The sequence below is a fragment of the Cavia porcellus genome, unplaced genomic scaffold (genome assembly GCF_034190915.1).
Source record: "Cavia porcellus strain 051 isolate PalLab524CR breed Dunkin Hartley unplaced genomic scaffold, mCavPor4.1 scaffold_16, whole genome shotgun sequence".
Lineage (NCBI taxonomy): Eukaryota > Metazoa > Chordata > Mammalia > Rodentia > Caviidae > Cavia > Cavia porcellus.
Window position 1 is genome coordinate 55,938,387 of NW_026947499.1, and position 6,757 is coordinate 55,945,143.

Here is a 6,757-nt window from a genome sequence, read left to right on the forward strand (position 1 = left end):
CAAAGAGCCTCTAGCAACCCAATCTGTCATTGATCCAGCTCTGGCTAGCCTAAACAGTAAGAAAATCTGTGACACAAGTAATTGAAAAGTCCGCAGTGGATAAGTATCCACCGAATACAGGACCAAAAAGGTATCAGGAACCCGTGGTTCATGATCTCTGGTTCTGCATAACCCATGCATTTGGCTTCACTCAAGCAGGCTTGCTTCTACCTCCACACTTAAATCCTAATAGCTTAGAAACTTGGTGGGAGAATGTCCCTTTTCTGACGTTGTCAGTAACAGTTTTTAGAACTGACACGGTGATTGGATTAAGTGCCCTCCTGGAACATAGAGACAAGTGATCCAACAGATAGAGATGGATAAATGCCGTGGGTCACATAGGAATGTACAGGCAAGGCGAAGGCCGAGGTATTTTGTCTCGGCAATGAAAGAAAAGTAACTAAGATACATGGTGTGATCGGAACTGTGTTTGGAGGGGCAGGCAGGGCTGGCATGCAGAGCTGAGGAGGGCTGGGAGCAGAGAGGAAGTTGTTGCACCAGCCAAGTGGAGGACTGATGTTAACTTAGCGAGGGCAGAGCAGTGAGGTCATTGCTGAGGGGATTCCAGTTGGATTGCTGAGCCAATATCAGTTGAAGGATGCCCTGGAAATTCCAGGAAAGTTTTGTTTTGTTTTGTTTCATTGAGACAGGGTCTTCTATGTAGTTCAGCCTGGTCTTCAGCTTGATAGGGAGTCAAGGCAGGCTTTGAACTTCAGGCGATCCTCTAGTCTCAGCCTCTGGAGTACTAGAATTACAGGCGTGTGCTACCGTGCTCGGTTCCAATAAATTTTTTTTCCTTTTTATGTTTTTAAGTCTAGGTCTTGCTGGGGCTGGGGATTTAGCTCAGTGGCATAAGTGCCTGCCTTGCAAGCAGGCAGTCGTGAGTTCAATTCCCCGGTACCGATAAAAAGGAAAAAGACAAAAAAAAAAAAAAAGACTAGGTCTTGCTGTGCAATTCAGGCTGGCCGTGAGCTCACTTTGTAGCCCAGGCTGATTTCAAACTTGCAACGATCCTCCTGCCTCAGCCTCCTGAGTACTGAGATTACAAGCATGAATCACCACCCAGGTTCCAGTCAGATTTTGATAAATAGCATTGAGGACACTGTTCCTCAATGAGCTGCTTAGTTATTGGCCAGGGTAGTACCCATTCCAGTTACACCAAAGTCCATCCTTTTAGAAGTTTTAGAGCACCAAGAAATCTTAGAGCACATTTAGCTCATTTAACTTTCAGTGCAGAGGCCAAAAAGTAATAGCAATTTATTTTTATTTATGAAATGAATATGAGTACAAAACTTGCTTTCCACTGAAAGCATTGAGAAACTTAAAAACTAAACAAATGCTTAAATGAAATGCGACAAGGTATTTCTTTCTTTTTTTTTTTTTGTCTGATTTTTGAGACAGGGTCTCGCTATGGAGTTCAGGCTGACCTTGAGCTCAGTTTGTAGCCCAGGCTAGTCTCGAACTCGCAACAATCCTCCTGCCTCAGCCTCCCGAGTGCTGGGATTACAGATGTGAGCCACCACACCCGGCTCGACAAGGTATTTCTTAATAACTTACCTAAGTGTCAGATATTGTTGTTAGAGTAAAAATTAAGTTTTTATTGTCATGAGCTATTGATGGAAAACAAAAACAATCATGGGATGTTCAGAGTACAATCAGGCTGATGTGGCTAAAGGAGAGTGAGACAAATCAGATGGGTTTAGAAGTGGGTGGGGCCAGATCATGCAAGCTTTGTGGGTCACTGGGAGAAGTTTGGATTATTATTTTTTGGATCTTTTGAGACAGGGTCTTTGCTATGTAGTTCACGCTTGTAGTGATCTCACTGTGTAGCCCAGGCTGGCCTCAAACTTAGAGCATTCCATTGATCTTTCAAGTGCTGAAGTTACAGGTATATAATACTATACCTGGTTTGGGTTGCTTTTTAATATAAGCTTTATGGAGATACAATGCATTTACCATCAGTGGCCACCATGAGATATAATCCATACTCTTTAATAAAGAGTTTGGCATGTGCTTGTAATCTTAACTACTGGAGAGGCTGAGGCAGAAGAATCACAAGTTCAAGACCAGTCTGGGCAACCCAGTGAGATTCTGTCTCACAATTTAAAAAGGGCGGGCCGGGGATTTAGCTCAGTGGCATAAGTGCCTGCCTTTCAAACACGGTGTTGTGAATTTGATCCCCAGTACAAAAAAAAGTTTTTATAAAGGACAGCCAGGCGTGGTGGTGTATGCCTATAATCACAGCACTCTGGAGGCTGAGACAAGAAGGTACCAAATTGAAGGAAAGCCTGACTACATAGTAAGACCTTGTTTTCTCTCTCTCTCCCCCTCCCTCCCTCCCCGATTCCCTATCCTTCCCTGCCTCCCTCCCTCCCTCCTTCTCTTTCTCTGAAATAAAATGAATTTGAAAAGAAAGACCTTAAAAAAAAAAAAAAAAGGCAAGGCAAAAGGCTCTACTCTCTGGATATAATCCCTAGTAATACACACACACTCCAAATGTGCACCAGTGCAGGAGCTTGGATTTTATTCTAAACACAATGAGTCACTGAGGGAGAATTGGTTTGTGGTCTATATTTTATTAGTTTATTGTTGTATTGGGAGCAAACTTAGGGCTTTACCAAACTTGTACTCTACCCCTGAGCAACCTCACCAGCTTACATTTTGAAGCATGTGTGAAGAATGGATTTGACAGATATTGGGAATAGGAACACAAGCCACAAGACTCATTGGAGAGCTGTGTGTATGTTTTGTACTAGGGATCAAACTCACGACCTCATGCTCGCAGGCAGACAAGCTCTTGTACCACTGAGCTATATCCCTGGCCCTGTTTTGTTTTTTTAAGACAAAGTCTCACTGTGTAGTTCAGGCAGGCCTCGCACTCACAGCTATCCTCCCTCCTGCCTCAGTCTCCAGAGTGCTTGGGATTACAGGTGTGTGACACTACACCTAGCCAAGACTCATTGGAGAGCTTTTGAGGTAAACTATTTGAAATGATCCCAGACTGAACCACAACCTTTTTTTTTTTTTTTTTTTTTTTTTTTTCTTTTTCCTTGTACCGGTACCAGGGATCGAACTCACGACTCCCTGCTTCCAAGGCAGGCGCTTATGCCGCTGAGCTAAATCCCCAGCCCCTGAACCACAACCTTAACAGTGGTGAGCTGGTTGTGAGTGTGAGGCCAGTCCAGGCTACATAGTTCAAGACCAACCTGAGCTACACTGCAGGACCCTATCTCAAAAAAAAAAAAGATGAGTGATAAGTGGACACATTAGGGATATAATCGGGGAGGGGCACAAAGATGGTAGCAAATTAAATATAAGGGGAAGAGAGATTAAGGCTGCTATTCACTGAGGTATACAATGAGACTGGGAGAAAATGCAGTTTGCAGGACCACAGCATGGCCCCTTTTGTTAGGAAGGCTCATTACAGGTGCAGACGCTCTCAAAGGCCTAGACATATACTCAGAGGAAGATATCAGGCTCAGAAGACAGGGGTCATAAATGGACAAAGCCTATGAAGCCTACTCCCAGCTCTGCCGAGGTCACTCGGTCTCAAGACAATAAAAACCAAAACCAACATCTCAGTACCAAAGTGCCACATGCAAAGAACCTGCAACCCTGGTTTACACAAGACATTCCTCATGTCACACGAGTGTCCATTCTCCTGAGAATTTCCTTGATTTGCTTGCCTCTGGGATTTGGCCTCGACATCAGTGGAAAGCAAAACAGGCACAGCCAGCAGGTGCAGATTTCAACCAAAACCTCACAACATCCAGTGAGACTACCGCTTCAAGGCCACCTTCCATTCTCCCCAGGGATGCTCTTCTGAAAGTGCCCATCCCCAGTAGATCTTTTACTTATCAGCTCCACAGATGTCACACACAGAGCCCTGAAAAAACCCCTTGGCAACAAGTAGACTAGACGTGCTAGGATTTCTTCCTGGAGGTGTGTAGTGTGGAGTGTAGTCAGGGTTTGCAAGAGAACAGGTTTAATACAGGACATATAATTCATAGGATTATTTAATAATACCCAAAAAGTCAAATGCAGGAGAGTGCCATAGATCTGTCTATACCCTTAAGACCCAGACAATCCAGCTGAGGGCCTGGATCCCATGGCAATGTCCTCCACAAGTCCAGCTGGAGGCCCAGAGCCCATGACGGTGTCTCATGCGAGTCTGTATCAAAGATCTGCATTGGGAAGGCCCAGAGGTCAGCGCTGGAAGCTAGGAAGTCTGTGCCAACAGGCTGAGGGATCTGCACTGGAAGCAGGAAGCAGGAAGCAATGCAAGCAATGTTCGGAGCTCCCCCAAAGAGAACCACAGCCATCAGCAACAGTGAGGACTGAATTTGTCCTGCGATGATGAGAACAGCTGAATTTATATCAGAAAAACCAGTGCAACAAACTTCAAGAGAACCAACAGCACACTGTCTTCTCCAGGTCTCTGTTTTATGCTGTTGGCAACAGTCTTCAGGTAGACTTTCTACACCTAGAAAAATGGATTTGGTTCAGCTGGACATTACAAGTTGATCATTAGTAAATCCACAAGTTGGGAAAGGGCCACCCTGCACAAAATCAGTATCCTACTGCAGAAAGATGGAAGAATAATTGTTAAAGCTCAGAGTACACATAGCAGAACACACTTCTACTTCAGAAGGCCACTTGAAGTAGACAGGAATGATGACATATGCCTGAACTGCCTAGCAAGACTCTTTAAAAAAGAAAAAAGGCTGACTCTGTAGCTCAATATAAAGGCCCTAGGTTCAGTCCTCTGTACAAAAAAACAAAAAATTATTTTTCTCAACGGTAAAACCCATAAATGTTTTATTTTATTTTGTATCTTTTTTTTTTTTTTTTGTCTTTTTCTTTTTTTATTGGTACCCGGAATCGAACTCACGACTGCCTGCTTGCAAGGCAGGCACTTATGCCACTGAGCTAAATCCCCAGCCCCTATTTTGTATCTTTTTGAGACAGGGTCTCACCGTGGAGTTCAGACTGGCCTTAAACTCACTTTGTAGACCAGGATGGCTTCGAATTCATGCCAGTCCTCCTGCCTTAGCTTCCCAAGTGCTGGGATTACAGGCATATGCCACCACTTTTGGCTCCATAAATGTTTTAAACTGAAAAATCTCTAAGCAAATTCAGTCTCCTTGTGTCACAACTGTTTTGGATTTACTTTGTCTTCCCTCTACCCCCTACCTTATGCACATGCTAATTTTCTACAGTAGCCAGCCTTCTTTCTTAACTTTGCTCTTAAACGTCTTCACAGTGGCTGGTTCCCTTTGGTCTTTCAACTCTAATCTACCCAAATAATATTTTATCTGGTGGCTATACCAAAAGCCATGCTGCCATGTACACATACAGACAATTAATTGTGTGCATTCCACTATCACTGCCACAGTGGTCACAGGTATGACACCCTTAGAAAACACTGGACATCCAAGCGAATTCCCAGGTGCCAGCTGCAGTCCCCATCACCATCAGAATCATCTCTCAGATTCATCCGATATGTGTGACTCAAGGCTCTGCCAGAAGATGGATCCGTGTGAAGTTTTGAGTCTGCTTGGCTTTGGGACTTGAGGGAGAATAGGGTCACTTTTTTTTTAAAGACAGGGTTTTACTATGTAGCTCAGGATGGCCTGGAATTTGCAGTGATCTGCATCAGCCTCCCAAGTGCTGGGATGTCAGGTGTGTGTTCCCATGCCTGGCTAAAAGATCATTTTCTTCATGCTGTGTGCCACCAATAGTAGCTATTACAAATGAATGTAAATATATAGTACTTAATGGCAGCAACCGCAGGTATTCTGTAAGGAATTATGTACCTAATATTCTTGGCAAATCTTTCTTTGCTTAAACCTGTCAAAGTAAAGTCTTATCAGAAAACCAAGACTCTTGGCTGATCCATTCACTGTGACAAAGGATGCTATAGTCAATAGTTACAGAAAACATTTTCTCCCTTTGGGTTCTACTGTGAACCATGTTCTCAAACTTCAGTCATTCGTGCTTATTTCCTCCTGAATTTGCCATATGTTCATAAGTCATATGACCCATACTATTAAATACCAAATAGTATTCTTTAAATTCTCTTCCTCCTCCTACTTTTTTTTTTTTCTTTCGCTGGGAATTAAACCCAGGGATATTCTACCACTAAGCCACCTTCCCAACCCTCTTTATTTTCAGCAAATTCTTCCCATATTGCCAGGCTAGCTTCAAGTTTGCAATCCTTTTGCCTGATGCAGGTAAGTCTACCGTTGAATGATCAGCCACCTGTCTTGCTATAATTTAACTCTCATTTTACTGCTCAGGTAAGCTGAAGAACTTGCTAAGACTCCTGACCCTCCAGCCCACCCACTCTGATTAGTAAGGGCCAATACAGTATAAAAGGATTGTTTAAAGAATCCCTTGCCTGAGTTCCATGCCCAGCACAAAAAATTTTAAAATGTAGTGGCTAGATGCATACTTTTGGGAGTTTAGCTGTTTTAGGTCCTTTAATCACTGTGTTCCTGAGCTTTCTTTCCTGTAAAATGTGAAGATAATAGATCCTACCTCACAGGAGGCACTGGGAGCATGGAATTGTGAACCAGTATGAATGGCTAAGTGAAAAGTTCTCGTTCAGAATTTCCCACTCTTTTGAGCTATATAGTGTCCCTATCTGTGCCTATACCACTGAATCTTAATCTCCAGAGGAGGAATTAGGGAATCTACAGGGTTCTTTTGTGTTCTG